The sequence below is a fragment of the Ambystoma mexicanum genome, chromosome 4p, assembly GCF_040938575.1.
Source record: "Ambystoma mexicanum isolate Mex_15411 chromosome 4p, UKY_AmexF1_1, whole genome shotgun sequence".
Taxonomy (NCBI): Eukaryota; Metazoa; Chordata; class Amphibia; order Caudata; family Ambystomatidae; genus Ambystoma; species Ambystoma mexicanum.
The window spans coordinates 282,226,440-282,246,021 of NC_090927.1; positions in this window are offsets into that span (position 1 = coordinate 282,226,440).

Consider the following 19,582-nt stretch of genomic DNA (forward strand, 5'->3'; position numbering starts at 1 on the left):
ATATGCAAGGCAGAATCAAATAGGACTTTAAATGATGGTTTTTCATTTACATTTCACATTTTCTTGGTTGAACACATATATAAAACACAAACCTTTAAAACAAACACACAATAATAATACACAAGTGGATCTTCCTTCTGTACCTGGATCCAGGGACATAGCACTCCTTGAGGTTTTAAAATTCTGAATATACGTCCTTATTCCTGCTCTTGGATGCGACAAACACACGAGGGGTCTTGGCCTTGTATTTTACATCCAGCTTCTCTGCATTTATATGTCCTTGCATACTAATGAGGCAATAGTTGATGAAATGTGCAATTTAGATTTGTGTCTTTTAAAGCATGGAATCAGGCCTTTTTGTATGTAGAAAATTCCTGTTTAGTTCTCAGCCTGTACTTGGCATTGACAAGTCAATCTCTAGATTTCACATAAAAGGCCTTAGGAATCGTCGCAATTGATAAGGTTCCCTTTTACTTTGTTGAAACATTTTCTTGGTTTTGCATGCATTTATTTACACTTTGCATTTTTCGGGGGCATGCTTTTCATCATGGCAGTGAGCAAGATGTGCAATCCCACAGGAGGCATACTTTTGTGAATGGTGCCTCTCTCGCTCCTTACATAAAGAAAATGAATAGAGCAAAGGGGAGAGGAAGAAAGGGATGATAGAAAAAGAGAAAAACAATGGCATATTCCCCAATAAGGCCATATAAGGTACACAGGGGTGGGGTTGAAGGTGGTCCAGAAACAGTTATAAAACTGCAAGTCAGAAAACTGTCCATCCTGTGCAACCATTTGCCTCAAGTTGAAAGGCGCAGACAGGGAAGGGCCTAATCGGATGGACAGTTGACCGACTTGCAGGCAGTTTAAAAACAGTTTATGGTCCACCCCCTACCCCCAATAACCCTTTTTTGTTCTTTTATGGGAATAATGGCATTATACAGGTGTACCAGCATGCACATGTGTTAGCATAATCAGAATGAACATGTTTTTGCACTGGCAGACTACTGACATATAGTGGCCAAAGCCATGTTGAGAGTGTGAGAGTGTGTTGGAAAATGCTCCTGTGATTTTTGGTGACTTGGCATTTCTTTTATGTCATACACTACAAGACTGATTGTAAAATGTGTGGCTTTTTACCTAACTCGTTACAGAAAGTAAACTGTAAACTGCAACCTTTTAGTCCATAATTAAAAAGAAATGCTCAGGGGAAGAGCCTTACTTAAATACAACTTGGCTTGTTGCCTGGCAAGGCCATATCTGTCCCTGTCTTCTTACTCCTGGCAGTATGAATCTGATGCCCTAGGCTTCTTGGAAAGACCCCATTCTTTCAACCTGTGTACTTCATCAGAGCTGACATGTTTACCCGCATCCCATATGTCTGTTTCTTTCCCATGATAACATCTGTATCACTCTGCACAGTAGTCAAGTGACCTGGTTTGGCTGACTTGCGTGCCGATGCTACTCTTGCAGTACTATTTTACACTTCAGCGTTTGAAATATATTTTTGTGGCTCTAAATATGATATGATTGTATTTAGTTATCTCTCTTGTACACCTCCTCTGGAAGTCCTTCCTGAACAGATTTGCAGAGATTTGATAGTGTTCGATGGTTGGTTTGTGTTGAATAAAGATGTGAAAAACAGTTGGATGGCAAATAGCTCTGGAAAATGCGCCCACTTCTGACATCCATATGAATCCTACAAGTTACAAGTTTAAATCCCATTGTTATGAAGATGGCAGGCAGAGACAGGTAAGGATTCAAAGATATATTTATTTCAGTTTCTCTGGATAATAGGAGGGAAGAAGACCCCCAGCATTAAGAGGCTCCACCTCATTCAGCCCTTGGCTCCAACTGACAACGTTAGAATCAAAACAGAACTATCAGAACTATTGCCACAAGAACATTCCGTGACATCACGCAGGATGATGTATGATACTGCTCCTCTCAATACACCTCATACTATCATGGAAGACATCTCAACACATCTTCCCCCTTTTTTTTTAACATAATATATCACTATATATTTATCAACTAAACACTACCTAGGCTTCAACAACATTCCGCGACCTCACCTCACACATGTCCTCTCCTCACAGTGGCTATTCTGTCTTTGTTCCACACCTGTCCACCAGTCACTCGCACAGCCCCGCTCATGACTGCCACGACTCAGGATCGGAATATAAAGAATCCCCTTTCTTCTTGACCAGACCCTTCCTTATCCTGACCCAATCTCCACACTCCACACAAAGCTCTTTCTTTCCTCTCCTTAGATTCTCGCGCGTGACCCACTCTGTCTTCTTTTTCATCAATGACTTTCTCACTTCATCAATGACTAGATCCGTTTCCCTGCTCCTACCAAGCCATGGTGGACACGCCATGGAATACGGCTTCCTGCCCCTCATAAGTTCAAACGGACACAAACCGGTCGTAGAATGAGGTGCCATCCTCAAAGCCCAAATTCTATTCTGTATCATGACCAGCTTGTCCAAACCACACTCCTCTCCCATACGTACACTCTCCATCACACATCTATTCATCCTTTCGACCACCCCATTAGACTCGGGATGATATGATGAAGTCCTTTTGTGGCCAATTCCACACTTCCTCAAATATTTTGTGAAGTTTCCCCTATAAACTGAGGACCATTGTCCGTCAGTACGGTTTCAGGTAGACCTTCATTCGCAATAATCTCCTGCAGTACCTTTATCATATTCTCACCAGTAATGTCTCTTACCACTTTAAAATCCACCCATCTGGAAAACAAATCTACAACCAAAACAATGTATTTCCCACGGCCGTAACCCAGCTCCATGGGACCTAATATGTCCATGGCCAGATCACTCCATATCCTGGATGGGAGACCGACATCCACCAATGGCTGCTTTTTGGCCACTACTCCCTTTCCACTCTTGGCACAAAATTGACAGTTTGCCAAACAATTTTCTATCTCCTTATCAAAACCCGGCCACCAATAGTCTTCTCTTAGAACTCCTTTGGTTTTGGTAACACCAATGTGACCACTATGTGCCAGATCTATCACTTTCTTCCTTAAACCGATCGGGACCACTGCCCTACCCCATCTAAACGAAATACCTTCATTTACCGAAAATTCATCCTTCACCTCCCAAAATGGCTTCATGCCCTCCGCCAATTCCACCTTGTTTGGCCATGCCGCAGACACTACATAGGGAATTACCTTCTTTATGATATCATCCCTCTCAATTTCCTCCAACCACGCCTGTTTGGACACAATACCATCTGTGTTGACAAACACTAGTTCCATGTCCTCATTCTCCACAATTTCATGGTTTGTCACCCGTACTCTCGACAAACTGTCGGCCAAAACATTTTCCCTCCCGGGTATAACTTCCATCCTAAAACAGTGAGTCTGCATCTGTTAGGCAGAAACCTGTGCAGTTCCCTCTGGGACCACTGCAAAAGATTTAGGACTACAGGTGTTTGGCAGTAAACCCACTTGGTAGCAGTCTGCACCACACAGATTCACTGTTGGTAGCTGTGGCTGAGCAGTCAGACTTCCCTCAAGAAGAGTTAACCAGTATGTGGAGTATACATGATAGGGCAATTCTTCACAGTAAGACAAGCAAACACGCAACGAGGCTCAGTGTAAAGATATTAAGGTATTTATTTATAACGAAACATCTATCAAAAACACTATGGCACTATCACGGCAAACAAATCAAACACAATGGCCCTCATTCCGAGTTAGGACTACACCATGGAGTAAATAGCTCCAATTTACTCCATGGAATACCGGCATGGTGAATGGAGTAATTACCGGTCCATTCCAAGGTTGGATGGACCGGTAATTCCCCATTCACCATAGCCCTTCCCCATCCCCATTTCTGCCCCCAAAGGGCTCAATGGGAATGGGGAAGGAGGTAATTACGGCACCGTAAATTACGGTGCCGTAATTTACTCCAAGGTCACTTTGCGGGTCCCGTAATTTACTCCTGCTAAAAGCAGGAGGTAAAGAGGGACCCGCAAAGGGAACTCGGAATACAGAAGTAAGGGATTACCGCCATCGGTGCCCTTACAGGCGCCGGTAATCCCTTACCTCCAACCTCGGAATGACCCCCAATTACTCTACGAAGAGGAAACGATCAATCCCCCTAGCAATTTTTCGACAAGTCTAGGTTTTTCCGGCACCACTTATTGTCATGGGCGCTACTCCCGAGGGGCCAAGACTGGCCCAGCGCCCTCGGAAGCAGACCTGTCTTCCACTACTCCGGACCCAGCAGACCCCTACAGGGGCCCTTTGGACCGTGTCCTGGCACCTTTGGCGCCAGGCTCATGAAGGGTGCGCCGGGCTCATATTGATAAACAGTGTAATAATGCTTGGGTGGATTTACCTGAGGCAGACCATGCTGCATATTTACCCAGAACAATCCAGCCTGGTTGAAGTCCCCAGCCATCAGGGCTGGGAGGAACTATTCACTCCATTCAGGAACTCTTTTCTTACCTGGGTGGAACCGGTGGAAGAACACACACTGGAAGCACTTCTCTGCTATTTAAACCACGCCCGATGGAAAACACGTGCTTCGCGTTATTCTGCAGCAGCAGCAGGACGCTCACCGAGTCGGCTCCTGCATTCCAGGTCCAGAGTCATCTTCAGCTTCCGCGCAGCAACCTGTGGATGAAGAAAGACACAGAACAATACTTACCAGATCCCGGAATCCAGTCACCGGCAAAACCTGCAAAGAATAAACATAAGGTTAGAAAAGTGCAACTCGCTCGCAGCCGCGCCCGCTTACCTGATCCATCCGTGATTGCAACGGAGCTAACCGTGGCCTTCTCTTCGGCAGCTTCTCTGCACCTGAAAGGCAAAGGACATAATTAAAAAGGGGTTCGGGTGAAGGCAGTCGCATTCATCTTAACTTACCAGTTTTTGCACGCGCAGAAGCGGACGCATCAACCGCAGCATCCCGGCACCTGAAAACTAGAAAAAGGACATTATTAGAGGTGCCATTAAAAGCGGCCAACGAACATTATACTTACGTGCATCAGCACGTGCAGCGGCAACGGAAAACTACGCCCACAGCATCCCGAGGCCTGAAACAAAGGAAAAGGGACATTATTGAGGTGCCCATCTTTTAAAGCCTAAAGACTACAGTATACTTACAGGCATCCGCTCGTGCAGTAACGGCGGCATCGCTCTTCGGCATCCCAGCACCAGTGCCACAACTAAGGCCGCAAAAGACTTGAGCCTCAACACTGAACTCATCCAGTGACGTAACTGGAATCCACGCACCCCTGCACCAGACGCAGGATGGAGAGCTCAGCATTTATACGCCTAAGGGGAGAGCTCGCCGAGACAAGTAGAAAGCTAGGCTGTGGGAGAAACTGGCGATTGGTGGGAGAAGGAATCCCATCAAACGGTGATTAACCCTTTTTCTTCCACCTGCAGAAAACTTACCCTGCAAGTCAGACATTCGATAAGAGGAAGCCCAGTCCTGAGAGTCGTCCGAGCTCTATGCTTCTCAATTGAAGAAACGATAGCAGCCCAGCCGGGATCAGCGCCTCCGTGGGAATCAGGTGAGCGTTACAGAACGCGAAGCCCACCAATAACCTCCTACCCAAGCGCTATGGAAACTTCCAACACAGACCAACTGGCCCAGTTATTGGGGGAATTAAGAGCTGAAGTTCATGCTGCCCGCCAGGAAACGAATGCCCTTAGGAGGGAATTGATAATATCAAAAGAACGAACTGATGATCTCGCCAGACAGTTATTACAGACACAAGCGGGGCAAACCCCGCTACCTAATTCAGGAGGGAGCTATATCCCAGCGGCTTCAGCCAATCCTGTTCAAATCAACCTACCCGGAAATGTGCCATTGGCACCGTCTGAACGCTTCTCTGGTGACCCTAAAAGGTTTGCGGTGTTTATAAATCAATGCCGATTGCACTTTCTTTGTAGACCTGCAGCCTTTCCGACTGACCAGACTAAGGTAGCCTTTGTGCTTTCGTATCTTAGCGGCAGTGCCGCTGATTGGTCAATCCCTCTGGTTACACAGGATCACCCGATCCTTCGTGATTTCCCGACCTTCCAGGCAAATATGGAAAGACTTTTTGCAAGGCATTCCCAGGGGCAGGCCCTGGACAACGAACTCCTTTCCCTACGACAGGGCAATCAAGATCTTTTGGCCTACATTGCATCATTCAATAGGCTAATCGTGGAAACCAGATGGCCTGAGGACAAAAGAATCACGCTTTTTCACAGGGGTTTGCGTGGCAAACTCAAAGACGTCCTTGCCCAGGTAGTGAATCCTCCTCAGGATTGTTCAGAGTACATTGATTTGGTGGTCCAATTGGATCACAGACTACAAAACAGAAAGGCGGATCGATCCAGGTTTGAAACACGAGTGTTCCCTAAGCCTCAAAGTCACACCAAAGGAGTTGAAGCCGTCGAACCTATGCAAATTGGGGTTGTAAAGGGTCCCCTAACCCAGAAAGAACGCGACAGGAGACGACAAGTGCAACTATGTCTCTATTGTGGAAATTCAGGACATTTTCTTCGAGATTGCCCGGTGAAACCACCTAAGAAGACAGTGGGAGCTTCTGATAAGAGTTCTGAAAAGCCTGAGCCGGGAAACGACCTCACCCGACAAGTGTAGAGGTCCGCTTGCCAAGCGTAAAAACCAGTTCTTTGACCTCGCACTTCATAATGCCAATGGTCCTCATAAACCCAGAGCAACCGGATCGTTTGCATGCAATTAAGGCATACATTGATAGCGGAGCAGTTGGAAATTATGTGGACCGCGAATTGGCTTCCAGGATGAACTTACCTCTTTGTCCAAAGGTGGTTAAAGACGTCATTACCACGGTGGATGGGACGGAAATCGCCTCCGGACCAGTGGCCCATACCACTACTGACGTGACGATACTAGGCCAAGACGGGCATCAGGAGGTAATTGTGTTCGACGTGATCAAGGCTCCTCAATTCCAAGTAATTCTAGGGATTCCTTGGTTGGAGAAATGCAATCCTCAGATTGATTGGCGAGCAAAGACGATAAAGTTCCCAGAGTGCACACCAACTTGTTATCCACGACCTAACATTGGCCTAGCGTCAGTAACGGCTGACGGTCCACAATTACCTCTAGAGTATCTAGAGTTTCAAGATGTTTTTCAAAAGGAACAGGCTAACACCTTGCCACCCCACAGATCATACGATTGTCAGATAGATTTGCTACCCGGTGCAACTCCCCCTTGCAGTAGGATTTACGCCCTTACCGAGCCTGAGAACCTTCATCTGCGACAGTATTTAGACCAGTAGCTGGCCAATGGCTTTATCCGTCCGTTGAAGTCCCCTGCATCCTCGGCTCTGTTCTTCGTACCAAAAAAAGAAGGTGACCTCAGAACCTGTATAGATTATCGTGCTCTGAACCAGATAACAGTAAAAAACCGGTACCCCTTACCTCTGATCCCGGAACTCCTTGACCAGGTAAAAAAAGCCTGTATTTATACTAAGCTTGATCTCCGGGGAGCTTATCACTTGGTACGGGTCAAGGAAGGAGATGAATGGAAGACGGCCTTTCGCACTAAGTATGGGCTATTTGAATACCAAGTGATGCCCTTTGGACTATGCAATGCACCGGCCGCCTTCCAATATTTTATGAATGATGTCCTCAGAGAGCTCATTGATGTCTGCGTTGTCGTCTACATAGATAACATTCTTGTGTACTCATCTTCAGAAGCTGACCATCGAAATCATGTTAGGGCGGTCCTTGAAAAACTTCGCCAACATAAACTTTTTGCCAAGCTCGAAAAATGTGTTTTTCATGTCACTGAGGTCGAATTTTTGGGATTTATTCTGACACCCAAAGGAGTCCACATGGACTCGAGAAAAGTAGACACTATCCTCAAATGGCCTTCTCCTACTTCCGTGAAAGGCGTTCAAAGCATGCTAGGCTTTGCCAATTTTTACCGTAGATTTATTCCAGAGTTTTCACGAGTGGTACAACCCATCACCGCCCTCTTAAGAAAAAATAAACGCTTTGAATGGTCCGCAGAAGCAGAACAAGCCTTCCAAGAGCTAAAGGCTAAATTCACCTCGGCGCCAATACTGAAACACCCACGCCCGGACCTCCCTTACATCGTTGAAACCGACGCCTCCAGCTTAGCAATGGGAGCAGTCCTATCACAAAGAGATCCAGAGACTAACCAACTGCATCCTGTGGCATTCTGGTCTCGGAAGTTCTCGGCGCCTGAGATCAACTACACCATCACAGACAAAGAGCTTCTAGCGATTAAATCAGCCTTTAAGGCATGGCGGCATTATCTCCTCGGGGCCAGACACACCGTCACAGTGCTCACCGATCATCGAAATCTGCAGTATCTGAAAACCGCCAAGGCTCAATCCTCCAGACAGCTTCGCTGGGCTCTATTCTTTGCTGAATTTGACTTTGTGATCACTTATCGCCTCGGCAACAAGAACGGCAAAGCGGATGCTCTTTCCCGAATTGGAATGGGAGATAACGTTGCCAATCCAGAACCTGTACCAATAATTCCTGAACAAAGGATCGTGGGTCTGATTTCTTCACAATCCATTGAGGATATTGAAGAAAAAACTAAACAACTTGTAACCTCACCAGACTTACTGAACTGGTTACAAAAAGGAAAAGATTTCACTGTAAGCAATGACTTGCCTTATTTCCAAGGACGATTGTTCCTACCACACGCTGATTTACAAAGACAGGTAATCTCCTGCTATCATGATTCATTAATTGAGGGTCACCCTGGCATTGCCAAAACCACAGAAAAGGTGAAGAGACACTTCTGGTGGCCTTCATGGAGAAAAGACATAAAGGAATTTGTGATGTCCTGCGGTGTGTGCGCTCAAAACAAGGGTCAGAAGAAGAGGCCGGCTGGTCTTCTGCAACCATTAGACATCCCACCGTGTCCCTGGCATACCCTTTCCATGGACTTCATCACAGACTTACCCTCCTGTTCCGGGTACAACACCATTCTTGTTATTGTGGACCTGTTTTCTAAAATGGCCCACTTCATTCCGCTAAAAGGCTTACCTTCAGCATCAGTCCTAGCCAAAGTATTTCTTGAAAACATCGTCCGGCTACACGGCTTCCCGTCAGTACTAATCTCAGATAGGGGGAGCCAGTTTATTTCCCACTTTTGGCGTAGCTGTTGTCGATTAGCTCAAATCGATGTAAGACTTTCGATCAGCCATCATCCCCAGACCGACGGGCAAACCAAGAGAACAAACCAGACTCTCGAGCAATATTTACGATGCATGCTACAACAGTCGGAGAGTAACTGGAAGGACATCCTTTGGATAGCTGAATATGCTTACAACAATTCAGTTCATTCGGGTACCGGGAAGAGTCCCTTCTACATCTTGTATGGGATTCATCCTCGAACCTCCAACCTTGATCCACCTCAAGATCTTGGAACACCCGCCGTGGATCAATTGCACACCGTTATTACCCAAGCTTTTAAGGAAGCGACTGCACATCTACAACAAGCTAAAGAGAGGTACAAAAAAGGAGCAGATCAACACCGAAGCAATGCCCCTCAATACCAGGTTGGGGATCAAGTCTGGCTGTCCACCAAACATTTATCGCTTAAAGGGCCTTGCACCTTCAACCCCAAATACCTGGGACCATATCCAATTACGGCCATAATTAATCCAGTGGCCGTTAAATTAGAATTGCCTACCCATATGAGAATACATCCTGTATTTCACGTATCTCTTTTGAAACCCATGCAACCTGGAACCAGATTGACCAATCCTCCAGAGCCCATTCAAGTGAATGGGGTGCCCGAATTTGAAGTAAAAGACATTTTGGACTCTAAAATCATCAGATCGAAGCTATTCTACCTAATCGACTGGAAAGGCTACGGACCTCAGGAAAGGTCATGGGAACCCTATGACCACGTCCATGCTCCTCGTCTAGTCCAGAAATTTCACCGAACCTTTCCCGATAAACCAAAACCCCCGGGGAGGACAAGTTTGGGAGGGGCCTTGAGGGGGGGTGCTGTCATGGGCGCTACTCCCGAGGGGCCAGGACTGGCCCAGCGCCCTCGGAAGCAGACCCGTCTTCCACTACTCCGGACCCAGCAGACCCCTACAGGGGCCCTTTGGACCGTGTCCTGGCGCCTTTGGCCCCAGGCTCATGAAGGGTTTCAGTACCGGCGCCATAGGCGCTGGGCTCATATTGATAAACAGTGTAATAATGCTTGGGTGGACTTACCTGAGGCAGTCCATGCTGCATATTTACCCAGAACAATCCAGTCTGGTTGAAGTCCCCAGCCATCAGGGCTGGGAGGAACTATTCCCTCCATTCAGGAACACTTTTCTTACCTGGGTGGAGCCGGTGGAAGAACACACACTGGAAGCACTTCTCTGCTATTTAAACCACGCCCGATGGAAAACACGTGCTTCGCGTTATTCTGCAGCAGCAGCAGGACGCTCACCGAGTCGGCTCCTGCATTCCAGGTCCAGAGTCATCTTCAGCTTCCGCGCAGCAACCTGTGGATGAAGAAAGACACAGAACAATACTTACCAGATCCCGGAATCCAGTCACCGGCAAAACCTGCAAAGAATAAACATAAGGTTAGAAAAGTGCAACTCGCTCGCAGCCGCGCCCGCTTACCTGATCCATCCGTGATTGCAACGGAGCTAACCGCGGCCTTCTCTTCGGCAGCTTCTCTGTACCTGAAAGGCAAAGGACATAATTAAAAAGGGGTTCGGGTGAAGGCAGTTGCATTCATCTTAACTTACCAGTTTTTGCACGCGCAGAAGCAGCCGCATCAACCGCAGCATCCTGGCACCTGAAAACTAGAAAAAGGACATTATTAGAGGTGCCATTAAAAGCGGCCAATGAACATTATACTTACGTGCATCGGCACGTGCAGCGGCAACGGAAAACTACGCCCACAGCATCCCGAGGCCTGAAACAAAGGAAAAGGGACATTATTGAGGAGCCCATCTTTTAAAGCCTAAAGACTACAGTATACTTACAGGCATCCGCTCGTGCAGTAACGGCGGCATCGCTCATCGGCATCCCAGCACCAGTGCCACAACTAAGGCCGCAAAAGACTTGAGCCTCAACACTGAACTCATCCAGTGACGTAACTGGAATCCACGCACCTCTGCACCAGACGCAGGATGGAGAGCTCAGCATTTATATGCCTAAGGTGAGAGCTCGCCGAGACAAGTAGAAGGCTAGGCTGTGGGAGAAACTGGCGATTGGTGGGAGAAGGAATCCCATCAAACGGTGATTAATCCTTTTTCTTCCACCTGCAGAAAACTTACCCTGCAAGTCAGACATTCGATAAGAGGATGCCCAGTCCTGAGAGTTGTCCGAGCTCTACGCTTCTCAATTGAAGAAACGATAGCAGCCCAGCCGGGATCAGCGCCTCCGTGGGAATCAGGTGAGCGTTACACTTATTTACAGACAGAGGTGTATGCCTCAACCTAGATGGCACTCTAATATTAGTTAGGACGGGAGAGATAAATAGGCAGGTTATGAAAGCACACAGTTCAATACTTCACGGGAAAAATGCAAGGCAATAAGGCAAGAATCACAATAGATCATAAAGTTCAGAGGCCAGGCCCACTCGGAGAGAGGCAAGGAGATATGTCCCAAAAGTCTCTAGTGGAAATGCGTTCGAGTCTTTGTGGCAAATTGTTATCGGCAGATTGAACCAGTTCAGAACAATACGGGAGAAAGCTTGGAGGCGACCCAACGGAAAGGAGAGGATTAAGACACCTCACTCGAACCGATCGAAAGGGAAGCCAGGCGGACACGGTACCTTGTTGTGGAGGGCAGCTCCGGTGGGGGCAGTTGTTCCTGGTGGTGGATGCACGTCGGGTCTTTGCCAAGAGTAGAGATGTTCTCGTCGTCGAAGAAAAGTGAAGTCCGGTGCACCACCAGGGAAGAGACCAGCCGCGGAGTGCTCCGTCACAAGGCACCACCTTTTGGTCGCGGTACAGGGGTAGTGGCTATCCGGTTGCCGAGGTGCGCTGCACGGGCAATTCGACCACTGCGTCCTGAGGCGAATAAAAAGCAAAGGGGACTGGTTGTTCCCACCAGTCAGGGGAAGAGACTCTCCGGCAGGGAGATCTCCTCTGTCGTTGGGAAGTGGTGAGTCGGTTCCGCAGGGCTCCACCGGAGGTGTTGTCGTGCAGGTCGGCTCAGCGTTACCCTCGTCGGATTCTTAGGTCCTGTGGCGACTTCTGAAGATCCAGTCCCAAAAGCCCTGCTTTTATGCACAAAACCACCATTCATTAAGCCTAGCTGTCAATCAACACATGCTAAGTGGTGAGCGGGGAGGCTCACCACTTGGGCCAATCACTCCAGAGTGCGACCGGAGTTGGCAAGGCAACTCGGTCCAGGGTGCCTAAACCCCCTCCCACACCCCTGTGGTAACCCAGACAGAATGGCACCACTTTGGAGGGTCTCTGTACAGAGCCCGCCAAAAGTGGAACAAAGGGCTCAACCTTTGGTTTAGGAGTCACAGAGACGAACACAGACGCCATTTTAAAAACCGAGTTCTGGCAGAAAATATCATCCGATAAACTTATTTACGATAAGTAGACCGGTGGTACGTTAGAGATTAACGAGGAAAAGTATCAATCTCCAACAATGGGACGAATCCCATAGGGTTATGTTCAGGGTCGAACATAACAAGTAGTTTCCACTGCCACCAGCCAAAACTCGACGAGGGGGGACGGGACAGTGCCCCCTCGAGTAACAGATCCAGGAGTAATCGAATTACCCCTACTAATACGTCCACAATAAGATGGTTTGTACTAGTTCTGTTAGTAAATTTAGGTCTAGTAAAGCCAATGGTGACTTTACATGCCCGGGGAGACAGTAGTCAGTCCCCGGGTATGGAGTCTATGGTGGGTGTCCGCTAGGACGCCCCGGTGCTACGGCACGTAGGGTGTGGTGTAACACACATAGAAAAACATATGAGACCCTATGGAGTAAAAGACCCCATAGCCCATAGAACACATTGACATTCAAAGGAATTACACACATACATGTCCAAGAGCGGGAGAAAAGAGTCCCACTCTTGGCAGGATGGAAAAAAACAAACTCCAGAAATCCAGCAAAGCTGCTGGGGGACTCACTAGGTTAGGAAATTCAGCCTAAACAGAGAATTCTCCCTAACAGCATCCTGGTGACCCAACCTGCCACTCTGCGTGAAACTTTGTCTAAGCCCTTATTCTCAAAAATAGATTTCAGGGGTTTATGATCAGTCCGAATTACAAAATCTACACCCCACACAAAATTTCTGAAACGTTCCACAGCCCAAAAACAAGCCAGGGCCTCTTTTTCCAGAACAGAATACCTCAACTCCGCCCCCTTGACACCCCTCGAGGCATGGGCTATCACCACTTCAGATCCGTCACTCTGCCTCTGGGACAACACAGCTCCCAAGCCAGTTTCACTAGCGTCCACTGTGATGATGGACGGCTTCCTCGTATCAAAACAACCTAAAGGACGAGCCATATTTATTTTCTCCTTTATTCTGGTAAACTCCATATCACATTTGCTATTCCACACAAAGTCAGCTCCCTTTCTCAGAATCTTTCTCAGTTCCTGCACTTTATCAGCGTAGTTTACCACAAATTTATGATAAAATTCCGTCAACCCCAGAAAAGATCGCAGTTCGCTCTTGTTTTTTGGTTTCTCAATACTCTTTATGGAATTCACCATGTCTCCTTTGGGCCTGACTCCATCCCCTGAGACTTCATGACCAAGATAGTCCGCCTTTGTCACCGCAAACATACATTTCTCTCCTCTCAAAGTAATGCCTCTCTCCTCAAATATCTTCAAAACTTCACTCAAATTCCTGTCATGCTCTTCCAAGGTCTCTCCACTCACCAACACATCATCTTGAAAACAGAACACCCCCTTCACTCTTCTCAACAATCGGTCCATGATCTTCTGAAACACTGAAGAGGCAGATACCAAGCCAAATGGCATCCTCCTAAATTGAAACACACCTTCATGTGTCACAAACGCGGTAACTTTCCTACAAGCCTCCTCCAGTTCAACTTGATGATAGGCCGAAGTCATGTCCAATTTGGAGAAATATTTTCCCCCTCCCACCATGATCCATAGCTCACCCATGTTGGGCAGAGGGTGCCTGTCTACCAACGCACACTTATTCAGTTTGCGCATGTCAACGCATAACCTCAGAACCCCTGAACTTTTCTTCACAATCACGACTGGGGAGACCCATTCAACCCCCCCAGCTCTCTCAATCACTCCTGACCTTAATAACTTCTGCAACTCCTTCTTCACACTGTCCCTTAAAGCAAGAGGCACGGGCCTGAGCTTTGCAACAATGGGCACACTCCCCTTTTTCAAGACAATCTGGTGTTGAAACCCCTTCACTTTTATCAATTTCTCATGAAACACCTTCCAATATTCAGACACATATCTGCCATGCATCGATGACACTTCAGCAACTTGCAACACCTGCTCTGGGTGATTTGGATCAAGTTTGATTCCCAAATTCTTTTGCTCTCTCCATCCCAACAAGGATTGTCCCTTCTTGGTTACATACATCTTCCCTTCACTTCGTCCCTTGAATTCGAACGTACTCCATACATAACCCAGTAGCTCAATCCGATCTTGGTTGTATCCCCCTGGACATATGTCAGGCTCAGCCAATGCTGAGACAACCCCTTTCATCTCACCCTCAAATACACTTCTGGACACAAGAGTTACTTTCGATCCTGAATCAGCCATCATGGATATCCTACACCCATTGACTGTTAACTCAGCATAGGGACGCTCACAATCATCCGTCTCTCCATTATTTGTGACCACATTAACGGTATTAACGATAATATTTTGCACTGGCATCACAACTTCGTCATCTGAGGACTTCCCATCTTCTTCCTCATTTATGTAAAGAACCTTTCTTTGGGTTGACTGTCCAAATTGATAGTTCTTGCAGCATATAGCCAAATGTCCTCTTCTTTTGCACTTGGTGCAAATGCTCTTCCGGCCCGGGCATATTACTGAAGATGCAAAGTGTGTCGCACTAGCGCATCGATAACATAGCCTCTCTTCCTTTCTGTCCTCCTTCTTATCGTTTCTCTGCATTAATTCTTGGTTCCTCTCTTCTTCCGGGTTGTTCCTCCCTGACTGTTTGTTTCTTCCTCTCCTTTTGTTCTTTCCTTCAGACACATTTAATACTTCCGCCTTATTTTCTTTGGACTCTCCTCCTTCGGTCTTGGAAAGTTTGGCCACACATGCCAAGGAATGTTCTACACGTTTAGCTAAGTCTAATACCTCATCTAAATTCGGCTCATCCTTCAGCCATAGTTCCTCCCGAATCTTGTTTGATTGGCAATGTGTCATAAATTGATCTCGAATGTGTTCGTCGAAACTACCTTGAAACTTACATGACAGAGCCAGATGTCGCAATGCAGTCACATAGTCCTCAACAGATTCGCCTTGAGCTTGTGTGCGCATACGGAAATTGTAACGTTCTAAAATTGTGCTCCTTTTTGGGTTGAAATGCTGGTCAAGTTTTAGCAATGCTGATTCAAATTTATTTAATTCATCACCGCTTCCATCACTCACTAACTGGGGAAGAGTTTCAAAAATCGCCTGGCCTTTGTAACCTAAAAAATGCAGCAATAGTGCTAGTTTCCTCTCGCTGGAATAAGCTGTGCCCCCAGCAGCTTTCATATAATGCATAAACCCCTTGTGCCACTGAGGCCACGCAATCTTCGCTGCTCCAGGAGCAGGCATGAAAATGGGTGGGCTTGATATGCCAGGTAAGGCTGCCATTATTTGGTATCTACCCAAAACAACTGGGTTTGGACAATAGAACTCCTCTGAATTTCTTGGAACTTCAAATCTCTTCTTCTGGCTCCTGGTTGCAATTTGTTTTTAAATTAAAAGTAACAGTGGGTTCTGAGATTTTTTTTCTACAGAACAACAATTGGCAGTGTCATCTGCGTAGATCACTACAGCGAGTTGTGTGTTCTACATGGAAGCCCCGCCACTGTGTGCTACAGTGACTGCCTTGCCAAGCGCCTGGATGCTTCACACAGTTTGCATCCCCCCTATTACAGTCAATGTGGTAGTTCCTGCAACCTCTTGGCAGATCCCCTGGTTGCTTCCTTACTCCTCTTCTTTTAGGGGTAATACGGTAGGAAGGATGGCTCCACCCCCCCCGGCACACGCACGTAATCCACAGCCTTGGTATTACGAGAGTCCAAACCCTCTACCGGCGCACAACTAATGGCCAGCACTTACTTGTCGGGAGGTGCGAAGGCGCCGGGTGCCGGACTAACGTTAGCGGGCGCTCAACACCAGAGCAAACGGAGCAGCCCGCAGGGCTGCTCCTCCTTCGCCCGGCGGTACACCCGCAGGAAGGCACTTCGATGGGCGTCACAAGTTGGAAACTTCTTTGTGGATTGCGGGCCGCTAAACGCAGGCAGCGGAGCAGCCCACGGCAGTCGCAGCAGTCGCCTTTCCAGGTGGATGTGGGCCGCTCGACGCAGGAGGCGGAGCAGCCCACTGTGGATGCGAGCGGGGCCTCTTCAAACGGTGTTGCTGACTCCACGGTGCCCACGAGAGGAAGTCGCCGCTGCTCGTCGACCGTCGCTCAACGCCGAGGCAAAGCGGAGTGGACGCGGTCGGTCGCTGGGGGTCTCCACCGATCTGCCTCTGATGGCGTCACCATCCCATCCTCGTCGCCATTGTTATGAAGATGGCAGGCAGAGACAGGTACGGATTCAATTTATATTTATTTCAGTTTCTCTGGATAATAGGAGGGAAGAAGACCCCCAGCATTAAGAGGCTCCACCTCATTCAGCCCTTGGCTCCAACTGACAACATTAGAATCAAAACAGAACTATCAGAACTATTGCCACAAGAACATTCCGTGACATCACGCAGGATGATGTATGATACTGCTCCTCTCAATACACCTCATACTATCATGGAAGACATCTCAACACCCATCAAGATCAACTCTTCCTTTTATCCTTCTGAAGTCACTGAAAAGAACATTAATAATTTGAGTACTAATAATAGCTGCACCCAATGGAAGCAAAAATTTGGTAGCAAGTGCTATATGAAAACAAGTTTTTTATTTTTATTATATAATATTGTGAAATGTTTTGGGTCTAGTAAATGACACTCCATTATATGCTTCCCAATTTAGAGGGTAATTCATATAAATCAGCGCACAAGTGGCGCACACGGCTGGCGCACAGTGTGCGCGTGCGGCAGTCTGTGCCAGCCGCGTGCGCCAAAACCCATTTCAGCACACAGCGTATTCATGGATTTCAACATCCAGAACCAGCCGTGGCGCAGAGTGGTGCTGCGACCCTGCAGCAGCGCCAATGACGCCCCCAAACCCGCCCCGTGAGCCATGAACAGCGCACAAATCCCGTACATGGCGCACAGGCCAGTGGACCAGCATCCAGCCCCCCAACCACGAAAACGCGTGTAAAACTCCCCGCGCACCCCTCAGAATACACGTACCTCTCTCGCGCTAGCGAATTTGCGTGTAAAACTCCCTGCGCCCCCCTCAGAATACACGTACCCCTCTCGCGCTAGCAAATTCGCATGTAAAACTCCCTGCGCACCCCTCAGAATACACCTACCCCTCTCGCGCTAGCGAATTCGCGTGTAAAACTCACCGCACACCCCAGGAATACATGTAGCGCAAATTCACATGTAAAACTCCCCACGCACCCCTCAGAATACACGTACCCCTCTTGCGCTAGCGAATTCACGTGTAAAACTCCCTGTGCAACCCTCAGAATACACGTACCCCTCTCGCGCTAGCGAATTCGCATGTAAAACTCCCGGTGCACCCCTCAGAATACACGTACCCGCCTCGTGCTAGCGAAATCGCATGTAAAACTCCCAGCGAACCCCTCTATATACACGTACCCCTCTCGCCCTAGCAAAATCGCATGTAAAACTCCACCCTGTGGTGTGGGCAGCCTGTGGCCCATGCACTGGGGTGATGAGCTGCCTGTGGGGAATGTTGAGGGTGATGGGCTGCATGAGTGTATTCCGGGGGGTGCGCATGGATTTTTACACGCGATTTCGCTGTCTGAGCGAATTCGCTGGCGCGAGAGGGGTACGTTTATTTTGAGGGGTGCATGGGGAGTACCAAACACAAATTCCTTCGAGGCACTCAGCCTGCCTCAGCGCCCTGCGCATGGAGTTCTCTGCCTTGACCATTGTGAGCCGTGCCTCCTCCGCCCGCCGCCGCTCCGCATCTATCAGCAGGCCCAACCGCTGCCACACGGAAGACACTCCCATTCCAGGGTCCTCCTGCCCTCCGGCCAATGCCTGCCCCTCAGATTTTGATGGCCCCGAGCCATGATGCCTCCCATGTTGAGCCTGCCGCTGTCTCCGACGCAACTGCCTCTGCCAGCACGACGGCATCCAGGCTGATGGAATCCAACGGCGCCGTCGTGCACGTGCCCTGCCCGATGATGCCGGCACATCCTCCATCTACTGGTGTCCACCCCTGCTGGACCTCCGACTCCCGACTGTGGCAGGGATGGGATCTCCACCAAGCTGGCTCCGTTGGTCGGGGCAGATCCACAGGGGGCCCTGGTGGCATCTGGGCCGGAAGACGGCATGGAGAACGACTGGTGCATAGTCTCCACAGAGGAGGAAAGGGCCGCCAGAGTGCCCGACACATGTACGAAACCCCCGACCAAGGCCCCTCCCAACTGGGCCACCTTGGCACACAGCTCTTCATGATGACGTGCATGCTCCCCCCAGGAAGCACGCACGTCATCACGAATGTCACGCGTGCGCAACGCGACACCAATCAGGACGGATTCCATATGGTCACGGGTCCCCTCGTCCGCAGGTAGAGGAATGTCAGATGACATGGACCTCCCCCCTACCTGCGGACGGGCCTGGGATGGGGCATCCCTGCAGGTGCATGGTGGTGCAGTCACAGTGTCAGGGACAGTGACATGCACAGGCCCCTCCACGGTGACCTGTGCTGCCTCCTGCCCCTGGACTGCACCAGTGGTACCACCCCCACCAGGCCCCATGTGCGGCTCAGTAGCAGCCTCCTCCTCCTCTGTGCAAACCACCGTTCTGGATGGCTCCACACCGTCTTCCGCCGTTGCAAGCCCCTGTGGGGGCTCACGCACCCCTTCCGGTGCAGCCATAGTGGCAGACGCGGCACCAGTCCCCTCGCTCCCAAATGATGGTAATTCCTGAGAGGGTGACTGGGCCTTGCGTCGCCGGCCGGTGGAGACATCCCCGCTGCTTTGCTCCAAAGCTCCGTCTCCGCCCTCTTCTTCACTCACTGCTGTGTAGAGGGAGAGATAGAACACAAGCATCAGGGTACTGTACAATAGTCCCCTAGACAGGAAGCAATAGCACATGAGTGACACTGTCAAACGTCACTTCCATCATGTACCTCCACAACAAATGGGTCAGTGCAGGCAACACACATGCAGAAACAGGCATGGCGCATGCAAAGAACATTTGCATACATGTCCAAGGAACTGTTGAAACATACGATGGTGGTTCGAAACTCACATGCATCATGGCTCATACTGATCACATGCACATACATC